The 15,042-nt window shown below is 37.2% G+C and overlaps 1 protein-coding gene and 1 long non-coding RNA gene across 8 annotated transcripts in view; one reads left to right on the forward strand and one right to left on the reverse strand.

The window, feature by feature from the left end:
- The window catches only part of LOC309664556, a 365,050-nt gene extending 361,805 nt beyond the window's left edge, over positions 1–3,245 (reverse strand). Inside the window, exon 1 of the long non-coding RNA XR_014265924.1 lies at positions 737–3,245. This is a non-coding gene — a long non-coding RNA (uncharacterized lncRNA). The remainder of the gene's footprint in view (positions 1–736) is intronic.
- Positions 1–15,042, forward strand: part of AOPEP (aminopeptidase O (putative)) — a 379,363-nt gene that overhangs the window by 192,876 nt on the left and 171,445 nt on the right. The window lies entirely within an intron of this gene.

The raw sequence follows: 15,042 nt of genomic DNA on the forward strand, positions 1-15,042 counted from the left end.
CTCTGAGCCATAGTTTTCTCATCTCAAAAATAAGGATCAAAGCAATGTCTACCCAATCTATCCTTGCAGGATTACAGTGCAAGGCCCTTTAGATCACATGCTAAAATGAGTCTAGTCAGTGAAGGTTACAAGAGTAGAGAAAGGAGAAAGTCAGTGAACTCAGCCTGATTTCATGGGTGAGTCAGGTCTTCAGCCTTAAAAACTGAGTATAAAATGAGCAGATGAGGAGACATTTAAGAACACAGAATATAAACCAGGATTTTAACAACCTACATATAAAATCCTGTTTTAACTTTGTCAGTGACCCATTTCATCATAGACCCTACGAAATGAGTGGCTTAGTAGTCCATCAGTCTTGTGCTGGTGTGAGGAGAGACTTTCCAGAGCCAGTTATCCTCAGAAAAATAAATTCATTGAATACAGGCATCATTCGTTCATTCATTCATTCATCAACCACTTACTGAACAACAATTGTGTACCAAGCACAGTACCAGATATTAGAGATACAAACATGAATAATATAGGTCTCTTGCTCTTAAGAAAACAATAATGCAGAAACAACTTTACATGGTTCTTAGAAAGAAAAATGTAAAGTGTGTAATTGCTTTTAAAAATGAGATCATGGGCTTCCCTGGTGGCGCAGTGGTTAAGAATCCACCTGACGATGCAGGGGACACGGGTTCGAGCACTGGTCTGGGAAGATCCCACATGCCGCAGAGCAACTAAGCCCATGCACCACAACTACTGAGCCTGCGCTCTAGAGCCCATGAGCCACAACTACTGAAGCCCATGCGCCTAGAGCCCGTGCTCTGCAGCAAGGGAAGCCACCGCAATGAGAAGCCCGCACACCGCAACAAAGAGTAGCCCCCGCTCGCTGCAACTAGAGGAAGCCCATGTGCGGCAACAAAAACCCAACGCAGCCAGAAATAAATATACAAAATACATTTATAAAAAAATATGTATATATAGATCATGGAACATTTATAGAGATTAATCATGTCTGAGGGCTTACTAAAAATGTCATTCAGTTCCTCAAAAATAGAAATAAGACTATCTCTGATCCCAATGCAATAAAATAATAAAGTTAAGAAATATTAAAGGAGAAACAATACCTCCCCCCAAAAAACTCTTCTCTCTTAACCTTTGCATCAAAGAAGAAATTAGACCTAAACTGCAGCACATCTAGAAAAAAACATAAATGAAAACACCATATAGCTCAATCTATAGGGTGACACTAAAATTGTTTTTGATGAAAAATTCATAGCCCAACATCATTTCTCAGGAGGTTAGAAAACAACAATGAAATCAACCTAAAGAACACAGAAGAAATAGAGATCAAAGCAAACATGAAGTAATTAGAAAACATGAAAAAGAAAGCCGGAATTAATAATCCAAAAGTTGATATTTTGCCAAAACCAATAAAACAGAAATAACTATTGGCTAGCTTAATTAAGAGGGGAAAAGGAAGAACTTGCTAATACAGAAGATTAGAAACGAAAAATGGCAAACAACAACAGATGAGGAGGAAATTAAAAGAATCGTAAATAATACTTCATAAACTTTTCAGCAAATAGTTTTGACAACCTGGGTGAAATAAATGATTTTCTAAGAACATATGAATCACCAAAAATTGATACCAGAAGAACTATTACTAAACAACCAAATAAACAATAACCATGGAAGAAATTGAGAAAGTTATCAAAGAGTTTTCCCTGGAAAAACATCAGACCTAGGGGGTTATATAGGTGAATTTGCTCAGCATTTCAATAAACAGGCAAGTCCTAACCATAAAAATATTTCCATACAAAGTGAGGTTTTCAAGTTATATTTATGAAGCCAGCAAGCTACTTATACCATAACCTGACAAGTTAGAATAATAACTTACTACAAACTACTCTTATTTGTGATATCAATGTAAAAATCGTACATAGACTATTAAAAATAATTCAGTAGTATATAACATATCAAAAGCATGATAAAACAAAACCTGGTGAGTTTTATACCAAAAGTATAAGAATGGCTCCATCTTAAGAAATGTATTAACATAGCTTAATAGAGGACAAAGAGTCAACGCTCAATAGGTGCAAAAAAAAAAAAAAAAGCAGTTAACAAAATTCAACAATATTCGTAATAAATACTTTTAGGGAAAATAGGACAAGGTGAATATTTCTTTAACATTATTTAAACTATGTGTATGTGTGTGTGTGTATTTGTAATCGAAAGCCAGCATTATGCTTAATAGTGAAACAAAAAAAACCATTCTGTTTAAAGCGAAGATTAAAACAAGACAAGGTACCCACCATCACCATCATTATGTAACATAATTTGGATTCTAGACCAGTGGTCAGTAAACTACCACCTGTGGACCAACTGCCTGTTTCTGTAAATAAGTTTTATGGAACACAGTATTGACCATTTATTTACATATTGTCTATGTCTGCTTTCATGCTACAGTTGCAGAATTGAGTAGTTGTGACAGAGGACATATGTCATAAAGTCCACAGTATTTACTGTCTGGCCCTTTATAGAAAAAGTTTGACCATCTCTGTTCTAGACAGTACAAGTAGACAAGGTAAAGAATAAAAGATATAATTATTAAAAGGAAGAAGCAAAATTATCATTAGTTGCAGAAGATACATCGGAAACCCAAGATAATCAATTGAACAGAAAACACAAACAATAGGAGAATTCAACAAGATGGATGGTTGCAAAATAAATTTCTTTAAAAATCATTAATTTTCTATTTTATGAACAATAAAAAATTATAGTAGAAGAAGAGCTCCCATTTAGAAAAACACACACAAAAAAACATTTCTTGGGATAAACCTAAGAAATGTGTATAGAAACATATGAAGAAAAACCTACACTTTCTTGAGGATCATAAGGGAAGGAAAATGATAGACTTATAAAAATATGTCTATCACTTATTTTACAGTAAGCTCTTACAAAAAAGAAACAACTTCAAATACTCTGTAAATTCACCATGATGCCAACTAAAATATCAGTAGGAAATGGGTTGAATTGGTGGGCGAAAGGGGACTTAAAAATGATACTAAATAATATAGATACAGATGGATGCATATAAAAATATGTATAAATGTGTGTATAAACATGAGTTTGTATATGCACATATGTTTCATTGTTCTGTCCACTCAGATGGCCTAGAAGCAAAGAAACCGCAACAGCAGAGATCTCACCTGGTATCAAGATCTTGGTTTCTAACATTTTCCAATACAACGAATCAGAATTCCTTGGGGAAGTGGCTGATTCTAGGACCAAGGCAGGAATATACAAGATAAGTCTATAGAACCCTGTAATGCCAGAAAGTTAAGTCCTAAAAACAACAGAACCCCCTGACAATGATGTGGCTATGTCAAAAGGATGCAGGAGCCAACTGAAAGAGTTCCCAATGACAAAACCTGGAACAAATTGAGCAATAAAGTAATGCAATGTTAGACTATAACCCAAAGTATAAAATAAATACTTGTGACTTTATACAGATATAAATAAATGATTGCATAAATAAATAAATGGGCAAGAATAAAAAATTCTCCTGTGCAGAATTCCAGATACTCTATGTAGAGACTCTCTCACTTAAAGAGATGGATCATAATGCCACACACCTTAAGTGTGGGCTGTGCATGGTGACTTCCTTCTAAAGGGTACAGTATGGAAAGGGAGAAAAAGAGTAACCTTACAGTGGAGAAACCTGACAAACATTACTACCACCTCAGCCCCAACATCAACAGTAATGCATAGTCTTGTTCATCGCATGTCCTTTGATGTGATGTGATGAGATGAGAATGGCCCTTTATGTCTATGGTCTTCCTCCCCCAAACCTGTAACCCTTGTCTAACTATGAGAAAAACATAACACAAACCCAAACTTAAAGACATTCTCTAAAATACCTGACCAGTACACAAAACCTTCGAGTTCATCAAAAACAAGGAATGTCTGAGAAACTGTCACAACAAAGAGGAGGCTAAGACAGTGGTCACCAACCTTTTTGGCACCAGGGACCAGTTTTGTGGAAGACAATTTTTCCATGGACTGGGGCGGGGAGGGGGGGTGGGGGGAGAGATGGTTTTGGGATGATTCAAGCACATTACATTTATTGTGCACTTTATTTCTATTATTATTACATTGTAATATATAATGAAATAATTATACAACTCACCATAATGCGGAATCCGTGGGAGCCCTGAGCTTGTTTTCCTGCAACTAGATGGTCCCATCTGTGGATGATGGGAGACAGTGACACCCGAAGTGTGTTGCTTATGTCCAGTCTACTCCGTAATCTTGTTTCGGTTGCTGTCACTGCAGAAAACCCTGCTTCACAAAGATAGGATGTTGGAAATGGAAGCAGGCTTTTCGGTGCTTTTGTGGCAATCTCAGGATATTCCACCTTGACTTTAATTCAGAACGTATGGAGATTTGAAGTTGTCTCAAACATACTTTTAAGGCCACCGTCATTTGCCATCTCAAGCAGTTAATCCTCTTCTAGCACGGACAAAGTCGATTCACCTGGCTTTTTCACAGATGGGTCACGGATACATTCCTTCCCAGTTCAGGGGTTTTTTGTGGTTGGGAAGTAATGCCCACACTCTTTTGAAAGCTGAGGTAGGTGATCATGCACCAGCTAGGAGAAAGAAGGCCCCGGCTCAGTCTCTTTCAAAATCTCTGCTAATGTTTGAAACATGTCAAAAATCCCAATGTTCACTCGTTGCTCCCATAATTCCAGTTTGGCTTTGAATGCAGCCACTTCATCTGCCGTCTTGAACACAGTTGTCGTTCTCCCCTGAAGTGACAGATTGAGTTTGTTGAGCAGGTTGAATACGTCACACAAGTAAGCAAGTTTTGCAACCCATTCTGTGTCACTGAAATGTGCTGCCAGTGGTGACTGTTTTTCTAAAAGAAATCTCTGGAGCGGCTCTTCTAACTCAAAAACTCTGGCCAGTGATTGACCTTTAGAAAGCCATCTCACTCCTGTGTATAAGAGAAGACGTGTGTGCTCTGCGTCCATCTCCTCACAGAGCTGCACAAACAGACATGAGTTAAGGGCATGTACTTTAATGTGGTTGATAATTTTAATCACCTCCTGCAAAACGTTATTAAGTTCAGGTGACATTTTTTGGCTAGCCAGCATTTTTCTATGGATGACACTGTACATAGACTCACATTCAGAAGCGACCTTTTTGACCCGAGTAGTGAAACCAGAAAGCCGTCCAGTCATGGCAGCCACTCCATCTGTGCACATACCAACACAAAATGACCAATTCAGTTTTCCTGATATGTAATCATTCAAAGACTTGAATAGTTCTGTAGCTGTGATGTTAGTTGGCAACAAATGTGCACATAACATATAACCTCATGCACAGCCTCCTGAAAAATATATCGCAAAAAAGCAAGCATTGTTTCCTTGTTGTTAACATCGGTAGACTTGTCAACCTGGATTGCTTACCACGGTGACTCATTAATCCTCTCCAACAATTGTACCTCAATATCCTCTGCTATTTCATCAGTTCATCTAGTTTTAGTGCTAACTGAAAGAGGAACACGTGCCACCTTGGGAACAGCAGCCTTTCCTAAAAGTTCACGACAAATGTCCTTAGAAGCAGGCAGGACTTAGCAGCAGGCAGGATCAACTCTTCACCAATAGTAAAGGGCTTCTTAGCTTTAGCAATGCAGTTAGCCACTAAGAATCATGCTCTCAGTGCAGAAACATTTGATGAAGTGGTGGCCTTTGGTAATTGCTTCTGTTCTTCGTGTTCATGTTTTTTTTCTTTTGAAAAACTCCAAAGGCTTGACTTTTAATGCAGGGTGCTTGGTCTCCATATGGCAAAGCAGTTTTGAAGGTTTCATGGCTTCGTTGGATAGCTGGTCGCCATGTATTATACGAAGCAGGCTTGGAGAATGTGAATCACCTGTTGCAATGAACCTGTAATTTAAGTAGGACTCTTGGTATTTTCTTTTAAATGCAGCTTTCTTTTTGTTGGCAGTCTTATAGTCTTCTGCTGTCTCATCATTGGGTCTTTCCCCCTTTCAAAGAAGCTCTCCAGCAACGTTTGATTTTTACTCATTTTGGCCAGGGTTAGCTTGTGGGCTTAACAAAACTGTGACTGAGACAAGTGCAGAGTGCGGAAAAGAGGCATGGACGGAAGTGGTAAATAAAATAATGGGCGGGCCACGAGCAGACTAAAATAAGTGTTGGATTCTGACTTAAAGCCTGCCATCAGATGCAGCTTAATTGTCACTTGCCACTCACTGATAGGGTTTTTGGGTTTATTTATTTATTTATTTATTTATTTATTTATTTATTTTTGGCTGCATTAGGTCTTTGTTGCTGCACGTGGGCTTTCTTTAGTTGCGTCGAGCAGGGGCTACTTTTTGTTGTGGTGCATGGGCTTCTCATTGCGGTGGCTTCTCTTGTTGCAGAGCATGGGCTCTAGGCACACAGGTTCAGTAGTTGTGGCATGCAGGCTCAGTAGTTGTGGCTCGCGGGCTCTAGAGCGCAGGCTCAGTAGTTGTGGCGCACGGGCTTAGTTGCTCCGCGGCATGTGGGATCTTCCTGGACCAGGGCTCGAACCCATGTCCCCTGCATTGGCAGGCGGATTCTTAACCACTGCACCACCAGGGAAGCCCCACTGATAGGGTTTTGATACGAGTCTGCAAGCACATTGATTTATTATGGTCTCTGTGCAGTCAAACCTCTCTGCTAATGGTAATCTGTATTTGCAGCCGCTCCCCAGTGCTAGCGTCACTGCCTCAGCTCCACCTCAGATCATCAGGCATTAGATTCCCATAAGGAGCGCACACCTAGATTCCTCGCATGTGCAGTTCACAGTAGGGTTTGCGCTCCTATGAGAATCTAATGCCACTGCTGATCTGATAGGAGGCAGAGCGCAGGAGGTAATGCAAGTGATGGGGAGCAACTGTAAATACCGATGAAGCTTCACTTGCTCACCTGCCGCTCACTTCCTGCTGTGCAACCCAGGGAGCTTACTTCATGTCTTCATGAGTAAGACATAAAGACTAAATGTAATGTGGTTCTGGATAGGATCCTGGGACAGAAAAGGGGTAGTAGGTCAAAACTAAGGAAATCTGAATAAACTGTGGAATTTAATAATGTATTAATATTGGTTCATTATGTTACTAGTATGGTACATTTTGACAAATGTATCATACTAATGTAAGATGTTAACAATAGGGGAAATTGGATGTGGGGTATACTATCTTCACAACTTTTCCATAAATCTAAAACTCTTCTAAAATCAAAAGTTCATTTAAATAAAAAAGAATCAAAAAGAAGGTAAAATATGTTGTATAGACTGGCCTCAATAAATTTCCCAGATCACAAACATATAAATACATATTTTAGAAAAGTAAAAAAGAAAGAAGGAAAGAAAGAAAGAAAGAAAGAAAGAAAGAAGAAAGAAAGAAAGAAAGAAAGAAAGAAAGAAAGAAAGAAAGAAAGAAAGAAAGAAAGAAAGAAAGAAAGAAAGAAAGAAAAGAAAAAAGATACTAAAGGTCATCTGAAAAAATAAACATGTGAATGGGACTTCCCTGGTGGCGCAGTGGTTAAGACTCTGTGCTCCCAATGCAGGGGGCCTGGATTCTATCCATGGTCAGGGAACTAGATCCTACATGCATGCCACAGCTAAGAGTTCACACGCCGCAACTGAGGAGCCCACCTGCCACGACTTAAGACCCAGTGCAACCAAATAAATAAATAAGTAAATAAAAAATAAACGTGTGAGAATGAATGGGAAAAAATCAAAATTAATAAAATGTTCTAGTTCTATCAAACATTATAAATGTTACAAAGATATATTAGAATAATTTTTTGCTGGGAAGGAACTAAGCACTTGAAATGTGATAGAATAGAACTCAGAAACAGATTCAAATGCATTCAGGACTTTTTATATGATAAAGGTGGCATTTCACATCAATGAGGAAAAGATGGATTGATCAATAAATGTTATTGAAATAACTGATAAGCAATTTTGAAATTTAGCTGCATACCATTATTTCTTTCACAAAAATCCAGATCAAATATTAAATGTTTAAAAAATCAAACCATAGTAGTAAACAAACTTGGATAAATTTATTTATGCTCTTAAAATGTGGGAAACCTTTTACAGTCAGACAATAAAACCTGAAGCCATAAAGAGAAATAGTAAGAAACATGTTCACATCAAAATTTTAAACTTCTTTATTGAAGAAATGCCATAAACAATACCAAAAAAAATAAAACAAATGGAAGAGGGGAAATAGTTACAGCATATGACAAATAAGGAGCTAAATTCCCTATTTTATAAAGTGTTCTAACAAAAGTTTTTAAAAATCTTCCCCCAAAATGAAAATATAATATAACCCAAAAGAAAAGTGGGCAAATGAACCTGGCATTCTCACTTATTCTGGGAGGGGGAGAATTTTTTGAGGACAATTTGGCAATATTTATCAAAGTTTCAAAAGCATATTCTCTTTGACTCAGGACTTCTACTGCTGGGAATTTTAGCAAAGTATAGGTGAGTAAATGGGCAAGGATGTTCACTTCAGCATTGTTGGTAAAAACAAAACTCTAGATTATCATACTAAGTGAAGAAAGTCAGACAGAGAAAGACAAATACCATATGATATCACTTATATGTGGAATCTAAAAAAATACAAGTGGACTTATTTACAAAAGAGAAACAGACTCACACATAGAAAACAAACTTATGGTTACCAAAGGGGAAAGGTGGGGGTGGGGATAAATTCGGAATTTGGGATTAACATACACACACTACTGTATATAAAATAGATAAACAACAAGGACCTACTGTATAGCACAGGGAACTGTACTCAATATTTTGTACTAACCTGTATGGGAAAAGAATCTGAAAAAGAACATATATATATATATATATATACACACACATATATATGTGTATATATATACATATATACATATATGTATATATGTATATATATACACATACATATATGTATATGTATATATAGAGAGAGATCGATAGATATCTGAATCACTTTGCTGTACACCTGAAACTAACACATTGTAAATTAACTATACTTCAATAAAAAATAAATTAATTAATTAAAAACCCTCTAGATACCACCTGTGTCCATTAGCAGGGGCCAGGATAGATGCATTCTGCTGCACCATTCAGTGATTCCTTTAAAAGGGATGAGATGGAACTACATGTGGGAGAAGCTCCAGGATATAGTTATCAACTTAAGAAACAAGATACAGTGTCCGTCATGCATTTGTCCTATATACCTGAAGATATTTTATGGAAAGATTCATAATAAACTTTTAACAATAGCTATCTTCAGAAGAAAGACTCAGAGGACTGATAAGAAGTGAATTTTCCTCTTTGTGTGCTAATTTTTTACACTGACTCTTTTATTGTGTACATGTTACTCTATTAATCATTTATTAATCATTCAAATTACAAAAACAGAAACTAGGAACAAAGTACAGACTACTTTTTCAATAAGCATTATAAAACTTTAAAACTTTCATTGCATACATCCCACATTACTGTCTCTCTAACTAGTATTAACATATACTGAGTTAAAATAAATTTAACCAAAGGCAGAGATGTGGCGCTTTAATCCGTTTTGCCTTTTCTTCTAGCAAATATATAGATTCAATGAACTTTTTGAAATACTGAAATGTATTCCCATGTATTTAGAGGATTTGAAGGGATCAGGGGAACCCAGGTTAGGAACACTATTATAATATGAAGAGCACTGGACGGGGAGTTAGGGAATGAATGCCACCGCCAACTACAACTTGCTGTGGGACTTTAGCAAGTCCCTTACCCTTTTTGAGCCTGAGTTTTCGCCTCTGTAAAATGAACAACTGGTGGCAAAAGACCCTTCTAGCTGTCAAATTCTGATTTATGAACACTCTGTAAACTTTCAGTGCCACCAAAGCTATTGCGATGACCACCATAGCCAGCTAATGTAAACATTTTTCTTCAAATTGCACTCTCGAGGTCCAAAACAATATTGTCCCTGGGTCCTGACGATATGTTATTGAGAGCTGGTGGTTCTTCACCCTTCATGGAGGTGAGTGCAGACCCACTTTTTCTCACCATTTCTGAGCCTTTTAGGTCTTCCCTGTGCTTCCCTCTCTCTCAGGAGATTCTCTTGCATTATCATCATCTTCTTATTGCTCCTGCCTCACATTACATGAGGAAAGTGTTTTATGGTACTCAGGTAGAAGATATCATGGGAAACAAACTACCATCTCTGGAATACTAGTCAATACTGATAACTCTTTGAAACAGTTTTCTCTGCATATCTGTATCTTAGCCAACTTTCAGGTTTCCCCCTAATCAAGGAGAGTGGGGAGTGTAGATAATTCACATATCATCTATATTTGTCTTTAGACCGTGTTTTCTTCTTAGCTTTGAATTCTGGATATATCTGAGATTCCAGGAACTGACTTTAAACAAAATCACGAAGCTTTGCAGTGAGGATATATCTGACTCACGAGTTAAGTGGGACACTTTCCAGGTGCCCCATTTTTTAGACCTTGTTCAAGTCTTTTCTCCAATAAACTTCATGCTTTGATTGACCCACTTTCTCTCAGATTTTGGCAAAACTGACCTTTCCAGTATTACCTCGTGTCAGGAGATAGTTACCCTTTGGGTTTCTATTTCTAATTCATGCACAGTTGATAGATAGTATGAAACATCACTTCAGTAAGTGGTTAGGTGAGAGTCATTATCAAAACAAGTAGAATGTGGTACACACTGTCAATAAACAGGAAATCAAAATTTCATAATCTTCTCTGACTTATGTGGAGTTGACATATTTGTCACACCTTCCACCTTTTAATGGGGAATGACAAAGAATACAGAATTCAAATTTGCTCAGATTACAAAAGAATTGATTGCTTCCTCCTCTGTGCCCCATACCCCTCAATACATTCTTTCACTGTAATAACCTAACTAGTATTAGACAGTATATTATAGAGTAGTCAGTTTTATTTATTTATTTATTTTTAAAATGACATATAATTGACATGTAAAAATACATTAGTTTCAGGTGTACAACATAATGAACCTATATGTGTATACAGTATACTGTGAAATGATCACTGCAGTAAGTCTAGTTAACATCTATCACCACACATAGTTATGCATTTTTTTTCTTGTGTTGAGAACTTTGAAGATTTACTGTCACAGCAACTTTCAAATAGACAATACAGTATTATTAACTTTAGTCACCATGCTGCACATTTTATCCCCAGGACTTATTTATTTTATAACTGGAAGTCTGTACCTTTTGATACCCTGTACCCATTTTTGTGCACCTCCCACCCCCTGCCTCTGGCAACTACCAATCTGTTCTCTGTATCTGTGAGTTCAGGTTTTTTTAGAGTCCATATATAAGTGAGATCATACAATATTTGTCCTTCTCTGTCTGACAGTTTCACTTAGCATGGGGCCTCAAGGTCCATTCATGTTGTTGCAAATGGCAGGATTTCTGTCTGTTTATGGCTGAATAATATTCCATTGTATATATATATACCACATTTTCTTTATCCATCCATCCATCACTTGGTTGTTTCTGTGTCTTGGCTATTGTAAGTAATGCTGTAGTGAACATGGGAACGCAGATATCTTTTTGAGTTAATGTTTTCATTTTCTTAGGATAAATACCCAGAAGTGGAATTGCTGGATCATATGTAGCTCTATTTTTAAGTTTTTGAGGAACCTGCATGTTTTCCATAGTGGCTACACCAATTTACGTTCCCTCCAACAGTGCACAAGGGTTTCCTTTCCTCTGCATTCTCACCAACACTTGTTATTTCTTGTCTTTTTTATAACAGCCATACTAACAGGTGTGAGGTGATATCTTGTGGTTTTGGTTTGCATTTCCCTGATGATTAGTGATGTTGAGCACCTTTTCATATACCTGATGGCCATCTGTATGTCTTCCTTGGAAAAATGTCTATTCAGATTCTGTGCCCATTTTCAATCAGAGTTTAAAATTTTTTTTTTTTTTTTTTTTGCTATTGGGTTGTATGAGCATGTTATGTATTTTAGATATTAACCCCTTATCAGAAATATGATTTGCAAATATTTTCTCTTATTCAGTAGGTTGCCTTTTCATTTTGTGAATGATTCATTTGCTGTGCAGAAGCTTTTTAGTTTGATATAGTTCCACTTGTTTATTTTTGCTTTTGTTGTCTTTGCTCTTGGTGTTCAGAAAATCATCACGGAGACTGATGTCAAGGAGCTTACTGCCTATGCTTCCTTCTAGGAGTTTTATGGTTTCAGATCTTACATTCAAATCTTTAACCCATTTTGAGTTAACTTTTGTGTATGGTGTAAGATAGTGGTCCAATTTTATTCTTTTGGATGTAGCTGTTCAGTTTTCTTAACAACATTTATTGAAGAGATTGTCCTTTCCCCATTGTATATTCTTGGATCCTTTGTTGTAAATTAACTGACCATATATGCCAGGCTTTCTAGTTTGTTCCATTGATCTATGTTTGTTTTTATGCCAGTACCATACTGTTTTGATTACTATAGCTTTGTAACATAGCTTGAAATTAGGAAGCATGATGCCTCCAGCTTTGTTCTTCCTCTCAAAATTGCTTTGGCTATTCAGGGTGTTTTTATACAAATTTTGGGATTGTTTGTTATATTTTTGTGAAAAGTACCATTGGAACTTTGATAGGGATTACATTGAATCTGTAGATCACTTTGGGTAGTGGGAACATTTTAATAGTATTAATTCTTCCAATCCACGAGCATGGAATATCTTTCCATTTATTTGTGTCTTCTTTAATTTCTTTCATCAGTGTCTTATAGTTTTCAGTGTAGAGATCTTTCACCTTCTTGGTTAAATTTATTCCTAGGTATTTTTTTATGCAATTGTAAATGGGATTACTTTCTTAATTTCTCTTCCTGATAATTCATTACTAGTATATAGAAATGCAGTGATTTCTGTATATTGTCCTGCAACTTCACTGAATTCATTTATTACTTCCAACAGTTATTTGTTGGAGTCTTTAGGGTTTTTTATATAAAGTGTCATATCATCTGCAAATAACGACAGTTTTACTTCTTCTTTTCTAATTGGATCACTTTTGTTTCATTTTCCTGCCTAATTGCTGTGGCTAGGAATGCCAATTCTGTGTTGAATAAAAGTGGTGATAATGGGCATCCTTGTTTTTTTCCTGATCTTAGAGGAAAAGTTTTCAGTAGAGTATGATGCTAGCTCTGGGCTTATCATATATGAACTTTATTATGCTGAGGGAATAGTGAATGTTTTAAATGGCAGGACAGGCCTTGAACTTATTCATCCTTAAACCCCCTCCACTTGGCTTAGTTTTCCACGTATGGTTGATGTTCACCTGATAGTTTTAAATGGGGGATTTATCTCCTGAATGTGGGATTAACCTTGAGTTCTTAGGATTCTCCCCTGCTTCTCAGTGTCCTGCATACCTTTCGTTATCCACAAGAGGAAAAAAGAAAACAAAAGAAAAACTAGATTCTTCAACCACTGTCACAATGTTTATGCTGCTAAAACTTTAATGTGCATTTAAATCAACTGGGGATCTTGTTCAAATACAGATTCTGATTTGGCAGTTCTGAGTTGGGGCCAAGAGTCTTCATTTCTAATAAATAAGCTCCCAGGAGTTGCCTATGGCCCTGGTCCCAGACCACACTTTGAGTATCAAGAATTTACAGTTGACTTATGTGTGCTATTGACTGAGTGTTTATGAAGGAAAGACATGTTTTAGTTTCCCAGTGAATACGTCATTTAATATTTCTTACACACATATATATAGAAAGGGGTGAAGAAGGGTTAATAGGGTTCAGTATGAATGATGTCCAGAAGATGAGAAAGGAAAATGATGAAGCTGGCCGGATATTGCTTTGTGTGATGTGTGCTTCAGCTCAGCGAACAGATCCAGAGTGGGGGTAGGGTGAGCAGGGTCAACTGCTAAAACATAGGTTACTGTGGGGGTGAAACCCAGCCTCTGTTTAATGTCTCCTCTAACAGCACACCCCCAGTTAGGACTGGAAACGTAGGAATATATTGTATCCAAAAGAAATTACAAGGAATGGCAATTTCCTTGTAAGGAAAGGCAGGTGGCAATTGCCCAATTGGAAATTTACCAAGTTATCAGCAGTGTGATTTATGTGACTTATCTTCTACTAAGATGTGTTTCTATACCTCTTTTACCACACTTTAGGTATATTTTCTGGCCTGCAGTTTCCTAGTGTTTTCTTAGAAATATATTTTGTGTGTATGGCATTTAAAGAAGAAAATTGGAAGCTCATTTTTATCTTTCTGTGATAATTCTTTGCATTTCAGGTTCCCTGAAGTAGCTCTGCTTATTGTTTCTTTTTTAAAGGTTGTAACAAGGCAGCGGCAGCACCCCACCCTCTACCCGCTCCCCTCCGTGTGGGGGGGGGGAAGTGGAAGCACATGGGTCTGCGGTGGTATACAGCAGATATCATCCTCACCCTCTCTTTATGGTAATTGAAGGTTGAAGAGACATGGAAATCCAAACTAGATACACGTGTAAAAATATCACTAAAACACTTCTGATTGCCATTTGATGCCATTTGACTGCACACCCTAACTACTCGATTTAACCTTCTTTTTGTCCAAAATACTGAATTTTCAGTTGAGCTGCTCACAAATTAGCCTGACTAAATTAATCTCTCCAAAAGTAAAGGAGGTGAAATCAACTGGTCTGAGGAAAGTGTGGCCAAGATATTCATGTATCAAAAATGTACATGGCACTGGAAACCCTGATAGCTTCCCTGCCAAGTGGTTGTGATGTTCATTCTAGAGAAAGGAAACAGAGACCCAGAGAGGTGGAGAGCTTGGTCTGAAGTCACACTTGAGCCATGCGCTTGAGCCAGGATTTGAACTCAAGTATGTCTGGCCTCAAAGCCTGTGCCAGACCCAGTAGGTCTCTGACAATGTACTGCGAGTCCTCTAGGGCACTCGGTGCCATTTGAAGCTTTTTTTTTTTTTTTTAAATCACAGTGAAACATT

This window comes from Balaenoptera physalus (genome assembly GCF_965194825.1).
Source record: "Balaenoptera physalus genome assembly, chromosome: 7".
NCBI classification, from domain to species: Eukaryota; Metazoa; Chordata; class Mammalia; order Artiodactyla; family Balaenopteridae; genus Balaenoptera; species Balaenoptera physalus.